This window comes from Caretta caretta, chromosome 11 (assembly GCF_965140235.1).
Source record: "Caretta caretta isolate rCarCar2 chromosome 11, rCarCar1.hap1, whole genome shotgun sequence".
Taxonomy (NCBI): Eukaryota; Metazoa; Chordata; order Testudines; family Cheloniidae; genus Caretta; species Caretta caretta.
Window position 1 is genome coordinate 75724756 of NC_134216.1, and position 20937 is coordinate 75745692.

Sequence of the window (20937 nt, forward strand, 5' to 3'; positions counted from 1 at the left end):
GGCATGTCAGGGAAAGCCCAGGAGGTCCGGGCTGGTTTGTTTACCTGCCATGTCCACAGGTTCAGCCGCTCGCAGCTCCCACGGGCAGCGGTTTGCCATCCCAGGCCAATGGGGGCTGCGGGAAGGGAAGCCAGCAAGTCCCTCGGCCCATGCCACTTCCCGCAGCCCCCATTGGCCTGGAGCGGCCGAACCTGCGGACGCCGCAGGTAAACAAACCGGCCCGGCCCGCCAGCTGCTTTCCCTGGCAGGCTGCGTGCCAAAGGTTGCTGATCCCTGTGATACAGCATGGCAAGAAAATCCTCCAAATATTAATGATAGTTCACCTCCCAACGACTTCATAAATATCTGCTTCAATTATGTTTGGTAAATGAAATAACCAAACAATCATTCATTTTCTGATTTTGCTGTAAAACTAATCTGAAAAGTTTTCAAAATAAATCACTTTAAAAATGTATCGTGTTTACCTTCTAAAAATGAAACTTACATCTATCTCTGAGTTGTGAAGAATATTTATTAAGGTTATAACAACCAACAAAAATGCACTTTTATGTAGAAATCCATGATGAATCGAGTCTCCTTACTAGTGATTTAAATCTAGTGACAGAGGATGTGGAAAAAGCTAATGTACTCAATGCTTTTTTTGCCTCTGTTTTCACTAACAAGGTCAGCTCCCAGACTGCTGCGCTGGGCATCACAAAATGGGGAAGAGATGGCCAGCCCTCTGTGGAGATAGAGGTGGTTAGGGACTATTTAGAAAAGCTGGACGTGCACAAGTCCATGGGGCCGGACGAGTTGCATCCGAGAGTGCTGAAGGAATTGGCGGCTGTGATTGCAGAGCCATTGGCCATTATCTTTGAAAACTCGTGGCGAACGGGGGAAGTCCCGGATGACTGGAAAAAGGCTAATGTAGTGCCAATCTTTAAAAAAGGGAAGAAGGAGGATCCAGGGAAATACAGGCCAGTCAGCCTCACCTCAGTCCCTGGAAAAATCATGGAGCAGGTCCTCAAAGAATCAATCCTGAAGCACTTGCATGAGAGGAAAGTGATCAGGAACAGCCAGCATGGATTCACCAAGGGAAGGTCATGCCTGACTAATCTAATTGCCTTTTATGATGAGATTACTGGTTCTGTGGATGAAGGGAAAGCAGTGGATGTATTGTTTCTTGACTTTAGCAAAGCTTTTGACACGGTCTCCCACAGTATTCTTGTCAGCAAGTTAAGGAAGTATGGGCTGGATGAATGCACTATAAGGTGGGTAGAAAGCTGGCTAGAGTGTCGGGCTCAACGGGTAGTGATCAATGGCTCCATGTCTAGTTGGCAGCCGGTATCAAGTGGAGTGCCCCAAGGGTCGGTCCTGGGGCCGGTTTTGTTCAATATCTTCATAAATGATCTGGAGGATGGTGTGGATTGCACTCTCAGCAAATTTGCGGATGATACTAAACTGGGAGGAGTGGTAGATACGCTGGAGGGGAGGGATAGGATACAGAAGGACCTAGACAAATTGGAGGATTGGGCCAAAAGAAATCTGATGAGGTTCAATAAGGATAAGTGCAGGGTCCTGCACTTAGGACGGAAGAATCCAATGCAACGCTACAGACTAGGGACCGAATGGCTAGGCAGCAGTTCTGCGGAAAAGGACCTTGGGGTGACAGTGGACGAGAAGCTGGATATGAGTCAGCAGTGTGCCCTTGTTGCCAAGAAGGCCAATGGCATTTTGGGATGTATAAGTAGGGGCATAGCAAGCAGATCGAGGGACGTGATCGTTCCCCTCTATTCGACATTGGTGAGGCCTCATCTGGAGTACTGTGTCCAGTTTTGGGCCCCACTCTACAAGAAGGATGTGGATAAATTGGAGAGAGTCCAGCGAAGGGCAACAAAAATGATTAGGGGTCTGGAACACATGACTTATGAGGAGAGGCTGAGGGAGCTGGGATTGTTTAGCCTGCAGAAGAGAAGAATGAGGGGGGATTTGATAGCTGCTTTCAACTACCTGAAAGGGGGTTCCAAAGAGGATGGCTCTAGACTGTTCTCAATGGTAGCAGATGACAGAACGAGGAGTAATGGTCTCAAGTTGCAGTGGGGGAGGTTTAGATTGGATATTAGGAAAAACTTTTTCACTAAGAGGGTGGTGAAACACTGGAATGCGTTACCTAGGGAGGTGGTAGAATCTCCTTCCTTAGAGGTTTTTAAGGTCAGGCTTGACAAAGCCCTGGCTGGGATGATTTAACTGGGAATTGGTCCTGCTTCGAGCAGGGGGTTGGACTAGATGACCTTCAGGGGTCCCTTCCAACCCTGATATTCTATGATTCTATGAAATCAAATCCACCCTGATCTTAACACTTTCAGTGTCCTTACAAACTTAGATGCTTTCACCACAGGCTGGCTGGTTGCCCTTCAGCCAGGCTCTCCCCTTTGATCAGCACTTCAGTTGCTTGGTGTGGTGATGTCTGTAGATGGAGGTGGAAGAGAGAGGAAGAGCATGGCAAACGCCTCTCCCTTTTATCATGTTCTTTCTTCCCTCTTGGCTTTGCCATCCCCCTTCAGAGTCAGGTGAGCATTATTTCATCGCCGTCCCAAACTGACCAAAGTAAGGGGGGTGACTCACTCGAGAGTCCAACAGATCCTTTGTTGCTGCGTAGGCCAGTGTCCTTTGTTCCTGTGAGGCTGAGCTGGGTTTGAGACATACATGCCCTGATGAGGTGTGAACTGCCCCTCTGCTCTTGGACAGTTTTGCCTGGGCCTGTTTTAAGCCATGAGGCCACATTTTCAGCCTCATAACTATATACATGAAATTACAACCTAACACATTACATCACTATAACAACAATGCTCAGTGCATCATGAGCCTTCCAAAGACACCCAACACGACAAACTTTGCATTGGATACTACACAATCCTTTTATAAGGATGAACATATGGGTGTAAGGTGTTCCCCCGAGGTACAGAATCTCACAGTGGGCTAAAAACACTTCCACACACGGGCTGAGGACAGACAAGTTCTCCCACAATACATTACAAAACAGTTCAGAGTGTGGCTTGGTTTAAAAATAGCCAGTTATGGGGAGTCTGCCACAATGATTGGCTGTTAAAAATGTGTGCCTTATTTCCAGTCTGAATTTGTCTGGCTCCAAATTCCAAAGATTGGATCTTGTTAGACCTTTGCCTGATAGATTGAAGAGCCCATTATAAAATTTCTGCTTCGAAGCAGGTACTTAGAAACTATGATCAAGTCACCCCTTAACCTTCTCTTTGATAAGCTTAATAGACACAGCTCCTTAAGTCTCACTGTAAGGCAGATTTTCCAATCCTTTCATCATTCTGGCAGCTCTTCTCTGAATCTCTCTAATGTTTCTATATCCTCTTGAACTGTGGGCACCAGAACTGGACACAGGATTCCAGCCGCAGTCACACCAGTGCCAAACACAGAGGTGAAATACCCTCTCTGCTCCTCCTCAAGGTTCCCCTGTTTATACATCAAAAGATCACATTAGGCCTTTTGGCACAGTGTCACATTGGCAGCTCATGCTCAGCTGATTGTCCAAGATGATCTCCAAGTCTTTTTCAGAGTCACTGCTTCCCAGGATAGAGGCCCCCATCCAGTGAGCGTGACCTGCATTCTTTTTTCCTCGCTGGACATTTACATTTGGCCATATTAAAACACATATTGATTGGTTGTGCCCCGTTTACCAAGTGATCCAAACTGCTCCGTATCAGTGACCTGTCCTCTTCGTTATTTACCATCCCTCCAATGTTTGCATCGTCTGAAACTTTATCAGTGACACTATTTGCCTTCTTCCAAATCATCAATAAAAATGCTAAACAGCCTAGAGCCAAGCTCCGATCCTTGTGGGACCCTACTGGGGAAACACCCATCAATGAGGATTCCCAGTTTACAGCTACCTTGTGAGACCAGTCAGCCAGCCAGTTCTTAGTCCACTTAGTGGGTGCTAGCATGTTAATTTCACACTGTTCTAGTTTCTTCCTCAAAATGTTGTGTGTTAAGAAGTCAAATGCCTCTCAGAATTCTAAGTACACTACATCAGCGCTATTATCTTTATCAACCAAACTTGTGAGTTTGAGCAGATCTATTTTCTATAAACCCGTGCTATTGGCATTAATTATATTACCCTCCTTTAATTCTTTATTGATTGAGTTGGATATCTACCATTCCATTCTTTTGCCTGGGATCAATGCCAATCTGACAGGCCTACAATTACCCAGGGTGTCCTATTTACCCTTTTAAAATACTGGCACAACATTAGCTTTCGTCCAGTCCTCTGGAACTTCCCCAGTGTACTAAGAGGTTTCAGAGTAACAGCCGTGTTAGTCTGTATTCACAAAAAGAAAAGGAGTACTTGTGGCACCTTAGAGACTAACCAATTTATTTGAGCATGAGCTTTCGTGAGCTACAGCTCACTTCATCGGATGCATACCGTGGAAACTAAGTGTACTAAGAGTTATTGAAAATCAGCATTAATGGGCGAGCAAGCTCCTCGGCCAGCTCTTTTAAAACTCCTAGATGCAAGTTATCTGGATCTGCTGCTTTAAAAGTAGCTGCTGTTAACATTCTCCTTAGTCACTCTTGGAATAGAAAATATTTCTCACCATCATATAACATGAATACATTATCTGGCATTTTCCCAAATGGAAAACAGAAATATTTATTGAATGCTTTGGCCTTCTCTACATTATTACTGTCAGCTCTACCATTTCCACCTAGTAATGGACAAATACCATTGATAGGTTTCCTTTTGTTCTGAATATTCTTAAAATGTGTTTTTATTGTCCTTAACTCGGCTGGCCATCGATAATCTCCTTGTGTCCTTTTGCTTCCCTTAGCAATTTTCTACAATCCCTAGCGTCTAATTTATATTTTCCCCCATATGCTACATATTGTATATTTTTATAGCTGCTTTCACTTCTCCTCTCAGCCAGGTTGTTTGTTTTTTCCCCCACCTGTGTAGCCTTCTTTCTAGCTTGGGGAATTTGGGCTTTTGGGGCATCTAGCACAATGTTCTTATACAACTCCAAAATATCATTTACAATTTTCTGATTAAATCCTTTCTCCCAGTTCATCTGACTCATCACTGTTTTCAGCTTTTTGAAACTTTTAAAACACCAGTGTAGATAGAATTATACTGGTTTGGACATTATTCTGTTTGCACATGACAAATGTAATCAGGTCATGGTCACTGGCACCTAAGCATCTTGGGCTTATTCATCATTGCTGCTCCTTAATAATAAAATAAAAATAGTAATAAGACCCAGCTGTTATTTAGTGCTTTTCATCACTAGACCTCAAAGTGTTTTAGAAAGGTCAGTAACATTATTCCCATTTTACCAATAGGGAAATTGAGGCAGAGAGCTGGGCAGTGACTTGCCCAAGGTCACCCAGCAGGCCACTGGTGCAGCCAGGAATCCTCTCTGGTTTCTATCCCAATGTCCCCTGTTACATAATTCCCAAGCAATTAATCACCCCAGGAATGTGCTCCCTTCCCCCAATCCCACAACTCACAGCTTACCCGACATGCCTCGAATGGCGTGTGATGCAGAACATGTCTGGTGGGATGGGGCCCCGTGGGCCCAGAGGACATGACGGGGTGTGTGACAGATTTTTGTGACCAATCTGTCAGGTGATCAGTCTGAGGCCACAGGATCGTTAAGAGAGGAGATGACGTAACACATCAAGTGTCTAAATTTTAAAGCTTTATTGATAAAATAATAAAATGACAGCAGAGAGTGCTGGCGGGGGGTGTTCCCCACGTCACTCAGAGGAAGGAAGAAAGCGTTAGTGCCCCAAGCCCTAACCCACTTTCATACTCACACAGGCACTACCCGAGGCTGGCCAGGCCTGGGTGTAACATAAGAAAAGGGGGAAGGGTGGACGGGAGTTCTGTCCTGTGCGCACAGGTTGTCTGGGTCCGCTGTGATCTCCAAGTTGCTCCAGCTCTCAGGAGGGTTTTAAGTTCCAGGCTCCTTGGAGTGGGTGCTTCGTTCAGGGACCTCTGCTCCTGGTGCCCTCTGTGCCAGTCCAAACCGGCTTTCCATGGTGTCTTCAGTTTTCTCAAAACACCCCGGCTCCAGGGACACAAGGCTCAGCTCCCCCTCTTGCGGTCTCGCCGGTGTTTTCAATCTCTGCAGTCTTAGACCTTGTTTTCTTCTTTGCTGGCCTCGCTGCCTTGCAGGTCTGTGCAGTTGGGTTTTTCTTTGTCACGGCTGTTTGGGCACATTCACGCCCCTGTCTTTCTCGGCTGTGAGCAGCGTCCTTGGGCTGAGGCCAGCATCTTATCGTTGGACTGAGCTTGCTAGCTGCAGTGTTGAGTTAACCCATTCTCTGCTGTCTTTCTCCTTCCCTCTTTGGCCTCTTCCAGCCTGCAAAAGAATCTTTCACTCTTCACTCACGCTTTTGACCCTCCCCAAAATGCTTTGCGATGCTTGCAACAGCGTTAGCAACATGCAGTGCTGATCTGCCTTCCCCAGAGGAACCCCTGAGGTTGTGAGAGGTGTCTCTGATGCAACATCAGCTGTGACGTCCCCCACAGTCAGTGCACGGATGGGGCTTTTCTCTGTACAACTCCAGAGGGTGCCCACTGCTTCGCTTGCTCTCCAGTTGGGATTCCCAGGTGAGGACTCTCAAGTTGGAGATGCAATCCTGTCATCATGTGGGATAAAGAGGCTGTCTGGGCCTGAACCGTCCCCTGGGAGTGGAAGACAGGGAACTCAGGAATAGGAACTGCACACAGGGGTGTCACCGATAACCACTGCTCCCAGGGCATGAACCCCAGAGCTGAATGCACAACATCCATCTGCCGAGGGGAGGAGATGGGCGAGGACAACTAGGAAAGGGAACAGTGAAGGGAAGGTGATGGGGGGGGGGGCTGGGCGAGAGGGGGGAAGGCTGCAGGGGTCTCTCTCTCTCTTTGGATCCCTAAGATCCTTTCTGGCTCAGTCACTAATGACTGGGCTGGATGCAGGATTCTCCAGAGGAGTTTCTCTGGCCTGGGTGATTGAGGAGGCCAGACTGGATGGGCGTAATGGTCCCTTCTAGCCTCAGGACTCTTCATTTATGTTTTGTTTTACGGCTCCACAACTCTCTGGTACTCAGGGGGTGAATCCCCCCAGGCAGAAAGGGCTGCTCAGAGCCATGGGATGGCAAACACTGCACATTTCCAGCTGAGACCTGCCTCTGCAGAGCTCACAAGAGGAGGCAGTGCTGCGGGAACTCACGCCGCTTTCCCAGGGTCCCAACATTTAATTTCATTCGTTGGTGGGTTCATAGGTGCTTTATCCCATCCCGCATCTGTATAGATGCTTCTCAGGGTCTCTGGTTCCTCAAGGCCCTGGGCAGCTGGGACAAAGGGCTCCTCTACTCGCTCCAGGCAGGAGATGATGTCAGGCTTGTGAACGGGAATTCCTGCTCATGGGAAAGTCCACAGGTAGGGTCCCAGCCCGCCATATGTCTCACCATTCATGGTTCCATTATTTTAACCCCAGCCACCCTTCCTATGCTCAGAAGGAGGTGGGAGCCGCACAGCTGGGGATATACCAAGGAAGCCTTCTGGGGAGGCAAAGTGTCTGCGAGGGGGGTTGATGTGCCCTGTTAAGACACCAGAGCCTCTATTAAATGCCAGTGGACCCTCTATCTCCAACTCAGAGGGCTAAATCCAATCCTTGCACTGCCACTACGGTCGTCATCCCCCAGCAGCAAGTTACGACTGGGGGGCACAAGCTAAGGGGGGGAAAGACATGTGACCGCCCCACGTGTCTCCCCTGACGAGTAAACCCCCGCTCCCCCACCCAGCCTGGGAACACTGCGTTCTCCCCACCCCAGATTACTTGCGGGGAGGAGCCCAGGGGGTTCTGTCCTTCTCTCCCTGTGCCTCCTCCCTCCCCCACGCAAGTTCGACCCGCTCTCCCTGGCAGCCGGGCAGGGAGCGGGACAGAGCCGCTTCTGCCTGAGAGAGCCTGGCGTGGAGGCAGCCTGGGCTCGGTTTCCGGGGAAGGGAGCGCGCTCCGGCTCACTTGGCCCCTGTCCCTGCAGCAGGGCCGGGTGTGGGGCAGCCGCCCCAGTTGCCAGGGACGGGGTGAGCAAGCCAGAGTCCCCTCTCCCCCCTACAGCATGTTTCTGGCCCACTTGGCCCTTGTCCCTGGCAGCTGGGGTGGCAGCAGGCTCCCCCCCCCCCCCAGGCCTTGCTATGGGGACAGGGGCCAAGGGAGCTGGAGTCCCCTCCCCCTGCACCTGAGCTGAGGCAGGGAGTGGGCTGCTGCTGCCTCCCAGCCAGGCTCTCTCAGGCCATGCGGCTCTGTGCCCAGGTGTGGTACAGGAAACTGCTCCCTGTAGGAATGTGCTACTTACGGGGGACTGAGCATGCGCACGTGAACTGAGCATGCTCAGTAACATCTCCTGAAGCCACTGCCCTTCACCCTGCCCTTATTAGCCGTAAGATTCTGCAGACTGCTTTCTACGGGGGGTTTCAAAGGGGAAAATCGGAGGAGGGGGGTGACCAGGGTCTGAGCAGGGGATGGACATTGACTGGTCAGGGGAGTCAAGCAGCTGGAGGTCAAGTTAGGAGAGGGGCTGAAGGCAAAATCAGGGATGGTGGGGGAAGAAGCTGGGGTTAAGCCCAGGGGTGAGGCACTGCCAGAGGGTGACAGAGGGCACAGGCAGGGGCAGAGGAGGTAACAGTTACCCCACTGGACTGAGTCACCAGGGTTTGGGGGGAGGGATAGCTCAGTGGTTTGAGCATTGGCCCGCTAAACCCAGGGTTGTGAGTTCAATCCTTGAGGGGGCCATTTAGGGATCTGCGGCAAAAATTGGGGATTGGTCCGCTTTGAGCAGAGGGTTGGACTAGATGACCTCCGAAGGTCCCTTCCAACCCTGAGATTCTATGATAGGGTGTGGGGAGCAAAGGGGCTTTTTTATTTCCCCTCCCACAGACAGCACCTCTCAGCGCGGGCTTCTTAAAGACACAGGCATCCGAATGCCTAGTCACTGCAGCTCCTCTTTGTCTGATGGAACCGACTGAGATGCTCCAGCAGGAGACTTAATTCAGTGAAACCGGGCCTCCCCTAGACTCCCCTGAACTTCCCCAACACCCCCCAGTGGTCAACTAGTCACATGCAGTGTTGCCAGTTTAGTCATTGGTTAGAAATTTGAATTGAAACTGAAAATACACACTTTAAAAGCATAGAAAATGTATGCTACTTTTTCAAGTACAAGTATTTTATAATAGGTTTGAAAAGTATGAATAAAGACTAGCTTCCTCACACAGCTGTTGTTTTTGCTGATAATGTTGGTGCATTCGTTTCAGCAATGTGGTCCAGCCTTATAATTTAACATTATGATTTGTAAGCAAGGTCAGAATGAGCTCTCCCCTGACAGCTAATGATAAGCCAGGGGAAGGGGAAGGCTTCAGGACCTGACTGTATTTACACGAACTCAGCTATCAATTTTGGCTGCTGTTGGGAGTTTCCAACCTAAACATTTTTATTATAATTAAGTTTTACATAAGAACATAAGAATGGCCACATTGAGCCAGACCAATGGTCCATCTAGCCCTGTAATCTTCCGACAGTGGCCAATGCCAGGTGCTTCAAAGGGAATTAACAGAACAGGGCAATTATTGAGTGATCCATCCCCTATCATCCACTCCCAGCTTCAGGCCAACAGAGGCTCTCAGAGCTTGGTGTTGCATCCCTGCCCATCCTGGCCAATAGCCGTTGTTGGACATATCCTCCACGAATTTATCTAGTTCTTTTATAATCCTGTTCTAGTTTTGGCCACACAATATCCCCTGGCAAAAAGTTCCACAGGTTGATTGTACGTTGTGTGAAGAAATACTTCCTTTTGTTTGTTTTAAACCTGCTGCCTATTAATGTCATTGGGTGACCCCTAGTTCTTGTGTAATGTGAGGGAGCTTTTCACTTTCTCCACACCAGTCAAAATTGTATAGATCTCTATCATATCCCCCCTTTACAGTCTCTTTTCTAAGCCGGAAAGTCCCCCAGTCTTTTTAATCTCTCCTCATATGGAAGCTGTTCCATACGCCTAATTATTTTAGTTGCCCTTTTCTGTACCTTTTCCAACTCCAATATATCTTTTAGGAGATAGGGTGATCAGGACTGCACGTAGTATTCAAGATGTGAGCATACCATGGATTTATATAGTAAAAGAGGAGGAGCTTGGTTTGCCAGGCTGGTCAGCAAAGCCAATGCTGACAAATTCTGTGAAAAGGCTGCAAAACACCAATCCTCGGGACTGCATTGACATGCAGAAAGCCTTATAAGCCAGTCATTGTCAAAGCCAATTTTAGAACTACTTAATGAGGCTGTTAAGAATGCTGGAGCCACAACACAGTTTATGGGAACAAACATGGCTGTCACATCATCCTCTCTCTTTAAGCAAGAGATACCACACACTACAAACTGGAGGCCAATGTTAAGTGCATTGTCATTTGATAATCCTGAAGTTGGACGCTGGTTACAACCAAGACCAGCAAATGCACACTATCTTTCTGCAAGAAACTCAGCTGACTGGCTAGAAGCATGCGGTGCAACAGTGAAAGACTCAGCAGTTGAAAAAGTGAAGAACTCTCTCACTGCATTCAGAAAATGTGCATACATGACTGATGAATGCACCGATGGAAATGGGTGTCAAGTATTAAGTCACTGCGTATGTTATCTCGATATCAGTGGTAGATCAGTAGATGAACTTCTAGATGTTCAGGTTACAGAAGACACGTCAGCTGCATCTGTGACAACCCACATCTTAGAAAGTTAAATGCTTGTCAACTGAACCCCAAGCAGATGGCTGCTTGTGCACTTGATGGAGCTGCAAACTTCTCTGGAAGGCATCGTGGAGTACAAGCTTTGCTGAGAGAAAAGTGTAACGCTAATCTCTCCAAAATACACTGCAGAGGCCACCTACTCCAATTAGCGCTAGAACAAGCTGCATGATCTTAAAAAGGCATTTAAAAAGCTATACATTTAATGTCTTCATTATACAGTTTTTCAGCAAGAGTCCAAAAGGACTGAACATCGTGGAAAATATAGAAGATAGATTGGGACAGAAGTTCAAATTAGTCCAACCTGGGAAAATCCACTGGCTTTCTCATGAACGGTCCTTGGCTATTGTCTTAAAATTACTGCAACCATTATTATTGGCTTTGGAAAGTTTCTACCGAGATGGGACAGATCTAAGTAGCGAGGCTGGTGGACTACTTTTGCTGTTAAGTTCGGAGAAGACAATTGCCATTCTCTCTTGTAAGTCTACTGTTGAAACCACTTGGGTCATGAAACAATGCCATCCAGCCATCTGCTACAACAGTAGTAGATCTCTGTCCAGCAATGGAAGCTACACTTGGATCAGTCAGAGAGATATCCATTGAAAATGTACTGGAAGAAGCAAAGACTTCAGTTCAGAAGTTGACTAATTAGGGCACTTATATTAACTCCTTAAATGAAGACAAGAAGTGTTTGTTAAGCCAGCTGAAAAAGTAAAGTACACTGACTTGATTCTTACATCTCCACAACAACTTTTCGATTCCATCAACCTTTACGTAGCTTGTACAGATGCCTGTCTTATAAAACACCAACAGTTGAGTGGAGTGAGGCACTACCAGCAATGGGGCTGCCATGTGATCAGGACAGTATATAGAGAATTTGAACACAGAGTGGAATATCATACAATGAACGAATGTAGATTTGATTTCAACTTCTTCTTTGTCATCGCTAATGGTTTGACCCATTTTTGTGCTATGTTTCCTGGGATGAAAGAAGTAGGAATTCATCTCTTTCTACTTCCAGTCACAACAGCTACAGTTGAGCGTTCTTTTTCCTCATTGAATAGAATTTTGTGTTCTGAAAGAAATCACCTTGTGCCTGATCATGAGCATATCATGAAGGACTGGCAGTCCCTGACACACGAGAAGCCACCAAAAATGAATGCACTGCATTCGAGAAATTCATTAACAGACTTGTGCAAAATTACAAGAAACCAAGGAGGATATAGGTACAGAGCTTCATATTAGGCTTGTATAGCCAACTGTAATTTTTGTGAAGATTTAAAAGCATGAGTTAAATCTAATAAAATGGTTGTGAAACATTTTTCAGTTTTTACTATGGTGCCATACAGCCCACCTTTGCCCTTACAGTTTCGCCCCTCATCGGTCCTGACCCCTCCCCCTGTATTTTTGAACTCACACCCTAATTTCTGTGGAAAGCACTGCAGTGAAATATATTTTCTGTGCGATACTTGTTCATATCACATTCTCTCAACTGCACTATTCAGCATCAATTCTCCTCCTAATGTAAATAGCAGGGTAGGTTGGTTTATTTTGCTAGGCTGCTTCGCTGACTCATTTGATTGTGGGAGAAGCCTGAACCTCTAAAGAGCTATTCACCTCACTGAAAACTCCACGTCAGTTTTTCATTCGAACTCTTTGCCTCCTCACCAAGCTTTGTCTGAGTTTGAGATCCTCAGTAGCAACAGTTATAATCATCCTATGCCATGTTTTATAGAGCTCATGAGCACTTTACCAACTGCAGGCTCAGGTATGGCTCTAAAGCTTGAGCAAGGGTGTGGAGGAGGAGACGGTGGTACATCTTCAGGCAGCGGTCGTAGGAGCGGTGTTTGTGCTGGTGGAAGCCGGGGAAGCTCTGGGGCCACCAGGAGCACTGGGGAGTGAGGGTTGCCCTCACCAGTACAGAATGGGTGTAGCAGCCTACACTCCACAGTGCCTGGCTCCTCTGGGGTGCTCAGAACAGCTGGCCGGGCCATCTGCCCCTCCCCGTCTGCCATCACGGTATTTAGGCAGCAGCAACATTATAGCTTCCACATGCATGGGAGTGTTTGGGGGAAGGAAAGGGCATTTTGGCCCTCTTCTCACCTCCACCACCACTAATGCCTCTGTGTGATGGCAGCCAGGTTTTGACCCTGTAATAAACAGATAGGAACTGCTTCTGCCACGAAAAATTTCAGGTGAGTTTAGCTGGCCTTCAGTAAGGGAAATAGGAAATGAAAAATACTTCTCTCTCCTTTCTACCCAACCCCAAGAGAATAAGATATAGCTGCATGGAGACAAAGCCATCTGGCTCATTTTTACCCTTCAGACTTCAAAATCTCTTTCTGACCAAGCCCTTGCATCCCCAATGAGATATTACCCCCAGTAGCTGGCTGGAATCTACGCTCCCTTTGATCAGAAACCCTTCTCAGTCAAGGCAACAGGACAAGTGTGTTGCTACCTGCGCCTGCCTGCCGAGTTGATGAACTGTAACGGCCAGAGATCGCAGCAGCCTAGACGTATATTGAAGGTGAATGTTAGGGGGCTTATTCCTTCACCCGCTTCCTTCCCTGATCCTTCTCGCATGAACAGAGAGCAACAATACCCGAAGTCCAAAGGTGCAAACAATTCGACGTTTATTGGGGTGAACTTCCAGCAAGCATGATTCCAGTTTCCTTCCTTAGTGTCCTCCTTCCCAGCTCTGACACCACAGAGCCTTACACCTGTGTCCTTGTTCCCATTCCTGCCCTTAGCCAAACATGATTCCAATTTCCTTACCCACATTCCCTGTTCCCATCTCCCCCACCCAAACACCCACCCCCCACTTCCTGATTGACTGCAGACTCTACAGTAAAACTTGAGTTCTGCTTAGCTATACCTTCACCAATCATTTTCCTGAAATTTAACTAACCAATCCTAACATATTGTAACACGATTATGTAACCAATTATATCCCACCACCTTAGTTAGTTTACACCCAGCAAAATTAATTATACAGCTGACAGGAACAATCACAGAACCAGACAGAGATTATACAGACAAACAATAGCGAAGTGGGAACTATAATGACAAAACAATACAGAAGTGAGGATTTCACATCCCAGCTATTGATAAGTGAGTTCTTGCCAGACAGGATGCTATCAAACTAAGTTTCCTTTTACATTTTCTAGGCACTTCCTTTTCTCTGGAGGTGATAGGCACTATCAGGACAGGACTGTATTCCTAACAGCCCAATACCACCTTATTTCAATGTGACTAGTTGGGAATGTGAACATGTGACCGTTCGCTTCCCAGTTTATGGCTGCCTGTTGCTTAGCCAAAGGCCTTAGCCTAAGAACAGGGCCTCAGACTATCACAGTAAGAGAAGGCCCTTACACCAGCAGACAGTGATTTTGATTCTTACTTTTATCTCTCTCTAACTAGCCAAGTGATAAGAATACACCTAAATTCTTGGAGTATAGGCCTTTACAGACAGACCTGAATACCTATATCCTAACAGCGAACCCTAAGGAATTTAAGAGTTTAAATTATCCTCCACACGTCCGGCATCCCACTACAATGAATCATAGAATCATAGAATCATAGAATCATAGAATATAAGGGTTGGAAGGGACCCCAGAAGGCCATCCAGTCCAACCCCCCGCTCAAAGCAGGACCAACTCCCAGTTAAATCATCCCAGCCAGGGCTTTGTCAAGCCTGACCTTAAAAACCTCTAAGGAAGGAGATTCTACCACCTCCCTAGGTAACGCATTCCAGTGTTTCACCACCCTCTTAGTGAAAAAGTTTTTCCTAATATCCAATCTAAACCTCCCCCACTGTAACTTGAGACCATTACTCCTCGTTCTGTCATCTGATACCATTGAGAACAGTCTAGAGCCATCCTCTTTGGAACCCCCTTTCAGGTAGTTGAAAACAGCTATCAAATCCCCCCTCATTCTTCTCTTCTGCAGGCTAAACAATCCCAGCTCCCTCAGCCTCTCCTCATAACTCATATGTTCCAGACCCCTAATCATTTTTGTTGCCCTTCGCTGGACTCTCTCCAATTTATCCACATCCTTCTTGAAGTGTGGGGCCCAAAACTGGACACAGTACTCCAGATGAGGCCTCACCAATGTCGAATAGAGGGGAACGATCACGTCCCTCGATCTGCTCGCTATGCCCCTACTTATACATCCCAAAATGCCATTGGCCTTCTTGGCAACAAGGGCACACTGCTGACTCATATCCAGCTTCTCGTCCACTGTCACCCCTAGGTCCTTTTCCGCAGAACTGCTGCCTAGACATTCGGTCCCTAGTCTGTAGCTGTGCATTGGGTTCTTCCGTCCTAAGTGCAGGACCCTGCACTTATCCTTATTGAACCTCATCAGATTTCTTTTGGCCCAATCCTCCAATTTGTCTAGGTCCTTCTGTATCCTATCCCTCTCCTCCAGCGTATCTACCACTCCTCCCAGTTTAGTATCATCCGCAAATTTGCTGAGAGTGCAATCCACACCATCCTCCAGATCATTTATGAAGATATTGAACAAAACCGGCCCCAGGACCGACCCTTGGGGCACACCACTTGATACCGGCTGCCAACTAGACATGGAGCCATTGATCACTACCCGTTGAGCCCGACAATCTAGCCAGCTTTCTACCCACCTTGTAGTGCATTCATCCAGCCCATACTTCCTTAACTTGCTGACAAGAATACTGTGGGAGACCGTGTCAAAAGCTTTGCTAAAGTCAAGAAACAATACATCCACTGCTTTCCCTTCATCCACAGAACCAGTAATCTCATCATAGAAGGCGATTAGATTAGTCAGGCATGACCTTCCCTTGGTGAATCCATGCTGGCTGTTCCTGATCACTTTCCTCTCATGTAAGTGCTTCAGGATTGATTCTTTGAGGACCTGCTCCATGATTTTTCCAGGGACTGAAGTGAGGCTGACTGGCCTGTAGTTCCCAGGATCCTCCTTCTTCCCTTTTTTAAAGATTGAATCCAGGCTGGGTCGTTTGGAAGCCGAACATTTTATGCTTCCATCCCACACCACTGTAAAGTTTTAGCAAATTAGGACAAGTCAGCAAATAAGAACAACCTTATTTATCAGTAATTGCTAATGGTAACAAAATTCCTACAAATAGTAGTTTCATACATCCTATGGTGTAAGAAACTGCTATCTGTCAGAATTAGCTAAATCAGCTAGCCGTTTTTAGCAAAGTAGGACAAGTCAGCAAATAAAAACAACCTTATGTTTTTGGTGGTGATGGGGGACTTCAGCTACTCAGACATCTGTTGGGAAAATAACACAGCAGGGCACAGATTATCCAACAAGTTATTGGAATGTATTGGAGACCATTTTTTATTTCAGAAGTTGGAGAAAGCTACTAGGGGAGAGGCTGTTCTAGATTTGATTTTGACAAACAGGGAGCAACTGGTTGAAAATTTGAAAGTGGAAGGCAGCTTTAGTGGAAGTGATCATGAAATGATAGAGTTCATGATACCAAGGAAGGATAGGAGGGGGAACAGCAAAATAAAGACAATGGATTTCAAGAAGGCAGACTTTAGCAAACTCAGGGAGTTGGCAGGTAAGATCCCATGGGAAGCAAGTCTAAGCACCACTCCCCACCTGAATTATGGGGAGTTTGATATCCAGGTAATATTTTGCACCTTCCATCTGAGATTCTCTACAGTTTACAGATGTGTATTTAGCCTTACAATATCTCTTTGAGATAGCACTTACCTATTTGTTGTTATTCCCATTGTACAGCGGAGGAAAGAAATATAGACTCAGAGACTGGCTCAAAATTATAAAAATGTGCTGGAGGGGACTTCTGGGAGCTTTCAGAAGCCCATTATTAAAGCAAAGGTGAGGACTGTGTTCAATGCAAGGTCACACAGAATGTCTGTGTTAGATCCAGGAATAGAAGCCCAGGATCTGATTCTTTTCTAACTTATACTGATTTTTACACTAGTGTGACCCGATTGGCTTCAGTACAGTTACTTGAGATTAATACTAGTGTAAATGATGGGACTTTGGGCCCCTGGTTTCCCCTTTCCCAATCCTGTGATCTGCTCATAGCTCCACATCTGAATTTTGCACCTTGAACCAGAGTGGGTGGTAGGCTATGCAAGCAGGGAGGGTCAACAAAGCATTTTCTTACCCATGCTTTCCATTACATTCCATGTAGGTAAAATCCCATGGGCAGCAAGTCTAAGGGGAAAAACAATTGACGACAGTTGGCAGTTTTTCAAAGAGACATTATTAAGGGCACAAGAGCAAACTATCCCACTGCATAGGAAAGATAGGAAGTATGGCAAGAGGCCACCCTGGTTTTACCAGGAGATCTTCAATGATCTAAAACTCAAAAAAGAGCCCTACCAAAAGTGGAAACTTGGTCAAATTACAAGAATGAATATAAACAAATAACACAAGTATGTAGGGACAAAATTAGAAAAGCCAAGGCATAGATCAAACTAGCTAGGGACATAAAAGGAAACAAGAAAACGTTCTACAAATACATTGGACACAAGAGGAAGACCAAGGACAGGGTAGGCCCACTACTCAATGAGGGGGGAAAAACAATAACAGAAAACGTGGAAATGGCAGAAGTGCTTAATGATTTCTTTGTTTCGGTTTTCGCCAAGAAGATTGGTGTTGATTGGACGTCTAACATAGTGAATGCCAGTGAAAATGAGAGACGATCAGAGGCAAAAATAGGAAAAGAACAAGTTAAAAATTACTTCGACAAATTAGTTGTCTTCAAGTCACCAGGGCCTGATGAAATGCATCCTAGAATACTCAAGGAACTGACCGAGGAGATATCTAAGCCATTAGCAATTATCTTTGAAAAGTCATGGAAGACTGGAAAAGGGCAATTATAGTACCAATCTATAAAAAGGGAAATAAGGACAATCCAGGGAATTACAGACCAGTCAGCTTAACTTGTGTACCCAGAAAGATAATGGAGCAAATAATTAAGCAATCAGTTTGAAAACATCTCGAAGAAAATAAGGTGATAAGTAACAGTCAGCATGGATTTGTCAAGAATAAATCATGTCAAACCAACCTGATAGTTTTCTTTGACAGGGTAACAAGCCTTGTGGATAAGGGAGAAGTGGTAGATGTGGTGTATCTTGACTTTAGTAAAGCTTTTGATACTGTCCCGTGTGACCTTCTCATAAACAAACTTGGGAAATGGAACCTGGATGGAGCTACAATAAGGTGAGTGCAAAACTGGTTGGAAAACCGTTCCCAGATCGTAGTTATCAGTGGTTCACAGTCATGCTGGAAGGGCATAACGAGTGGGGTCCCGCAGGGATCACTTCTGGGTCTGATTCTGTTCAATATCTTCATTAATGATTTTGATAATGTCATAGAGAGTACACTTACAAAGTTTGCGGAGAATACCAAGCTGGGAGGGGTTGCAAGTGCTTTGGAGGATAGCATTAAAATTCAAAATGATCTGGACAAACTGGAGAAATGATCTGAAGTAAATAGGATGAAATTCCATAAGGACAAATGCAAAGTACTCCACTTAGGAAGGAACAATCAGTCAGTTGCACACATACAAAATGGGAAATGACTGCCTAGGAAGGAGTACTGCGGAAAGGGATCTGGGGGTCATAGTGGACCACAACCTAACATGAGTCAACAGTGTAACGCTGTTGCAGAAAAACAAACATAATCCTGGGATACGCTAGCAGGAGTGTTTTAAGTAAGACACGAGAAGGAATTCTTCCACTCTGCTCCGCGCTGATTAGGCCTCAAGCGGAGTATTGTGTCCAGTTCTGGGCGCCACATTTCAGGAAAGATGTGGACAAATTGGAGAAGGTCCAGAGAAGAGCAACAAAAATGATTGAAGGTCCAGAAAACATGACCTATGAGGGAAGATTGAAACATGATAACAGTTTTCAAGTACATAAAAGGTTGTTACAAGGACGAGGGAGAAAAATTGTTCTTCTTAACCTCTGAAGATGGGACAAGAAGCAATGGGCTTAAACTGCAGCAAGGGCGATTTAGGTTGGACATTTGGAAAAACTTCCTGTCAGAGTGGTTAAGCACCGGAATAAATTGCCTAGGGAGGTTGTGGAATCTCCATCATTGGGGATTTTTAAGAGCAGGCTGGAGAAACACCTGTCAGGGATGGTCTAGATAACACTCAGTCCTGCCAGGAGTGCAGGGGCCAACACAAGAGTGCAGGGGACAAACTGCTGTCTGTCGGCATTTGCTACAGCAGACAGCCGTCTCTGACAACAGCAGTTTTCTACCTTACATTTCCCTAACTGCTACAGGGATCACATTGCTCTGGGGAGTCGTTTCCGACACTGCAGGCCGGCGGAACCATCGACCCACCCGTGTTGTCAGCCAGTGCAGATGGGTCACCCCATTTGGGGCACTTTTACCCTCTCTGCCCCCCGGATTTCCCCCTCTCTGACGGTGCCTGTGCCCCATGCTCACCCCGGCTCCTGCCCCCGGCCCCTCTCCTGCCCCGCCCCAGCTGTTTGCCCCTCCTGGGACCCAGTCTGCCCCCGCCCCGCCGGGCTTCCCCGGGGCCCCAGGCCAGCAGGGCACGTGCCCAGCCCCGGGCCGGCGCCTCAGCCGACGGGACCGAGCAGCCGCAGGAGCCGGCCCGGCCCGGCCCGGCCCCGCGTGTCGGGCGCCGGCAGCAGCGCTCGGACCGGCGGCCCCGGCCGGGGAGCGGGGCTGGGGCGGGGACGGGCCGGGCGAGCAGAGGCACTTTCCTGCCCGGCCCCGGCCCGAGGTCTCCCCAGCCGCCGTGCCCGGCGCGGGAGCTGCTGCGGGCGGGGCCGGGGGGCGCGGCAGGCAGCCGGGGGGCGCGGAGGTAACGTCGCTGTCTGGGGCCCGCTGGGGAGTCGGGCCGGGGGCTGCGGGGCTGGGCGGCGGGGGAGGGGCGATGGGGGCGGGTCTGACCTGGCCCCGGCCCGCGGGGTGCCGGGAGAGGAAGTCCCGGGCTGCCCCGGGCTCGGTCCCGAACTCGCCGGGCCGGACCCCGCTGCGCGGAGCCTTGGGGCCCCCGATGCCGCCGTAACCAGGCAGCCGGGCTACAAGGGGGGGATCTGGGCGCCTGCCCCGTCCAGCCTGGGGGCTTCCCCCGCGGGGCTGGGCCTCGCCCCGGGCCGGAGACCAGGTAACCGAGGGGCCGGGCCGGGGTCTGCTCCCGCGCTAGGCCTGCGCCGGCCGGGGCTGCCCCGGGACAGGGCGGAGAGAGCGTGTGAGCTGCGCTGGATTTGCCCAGCTCGGTGCAGCCAGGACCTTCCGGGGGGAGGGAGGAGCCGGGGCCCGCACGGGGGCAATTCCGTGGTCGGCCGCCTGGCCGAGGCCAAAGTCCCAGTGAGCCCTGCCGGGGTATTAGAGTCCCCCCAGGAAGCAGTCTGCTTCCCCGGCTCGGGCTTCGGCCCCAGCTCCCGGCCCTGGACATTCAGCCCTTTGGTCAGGCTCCCAAACGAGGCCTGTCCCCTTTTGGGGTTTACACCATTTTCCCTGTTGCCAGGGGAACCCAGGCCCAGCCACTGCCCCAGGTTCCAGCCTGGGGACCCTCGACACAGCGGCCACGTACTGCTCGCTCCAGGCCGTCACTGCTGTTTCCCTGGGCCTCTTCCTACGGGGCCCTTCCATCTGCAGCCCTGTCGCAGGGGCGCCCTCCTCCGCTTCTTCTCTCGCACCGGGCCAGGGAAGAGCCCCCTTGCTTTACTCCTTCAGTCCAGCCAGGGACTGAGCTGCTGTGCCCGCCGCTCCTTTTCTCTGAGCCTCCTGGCCTCTGAGTGGCTGCTTCTGGGAGGCCTGGGTCGGCCCTAGAGAGGCCCAGAGGACCCACCTTTGCCGTTCCCTGGGGCGGGATGTAGTAGGATCGTGGGGGTCTGCTGTAGGGAGCTGCAAAGGCCAGGTACATCCCATCACAAATCCCCTTAAACGTGCCCACTTTTCCCTCCAATTCTTTAATATCAATAAGTCTGCTCAGATGTTGGTGTTTTTCACTTGTATTAGGAAATGTTTCGGTTTTGCCCCATTTGCTCCTCAGTTCTAAAATATTGCCGCAAAATTCCTGAATGTTTTGCCCCATTTTTCTCTAGTTATCTGTGGTTTATTCCCTGAGATTTTCCCCATCTAATCTTCTGACATTGTCCTTTTCTTACATTTGTGAATATTGCTTG

The 20937-nt window shown here is 48.2% G+C and overlaps 1 protein-coding gene and 1 long non-coding RNA gene across 2 annotated transcripts in view; one reads left to right on the plus strand and one right to left on the minus strand.

Moving 5' to 3' along the window:
* Positions 1-13399: 13399 nt before the first annotated feature.
* Positions 13400-20696, minus strand: LOC125629646 (uncharacterized). Its single transcript, XR_007354462.2, has 2 exons — positions 20343-20696; positions 13400-18642 (listed from the first exon to the last, which is right to left on the minus strand). It is a non-coding gene; the product is annotated as an uncharacterized LOC125629646 (long non-coding RNA).
* The window catches only part of LOC125629643 (uncharacterized), a 29652-nt gene continuing 28423 nt past the window's right edge, over positions 19709-20937 (plus strand). Inside the window, 1 exon segment of the mRNA XM_075118183.1 lies at positions 19709-19913. The gene's annotated coding sequence lies outside the window, so the exon portion shown is untranslated.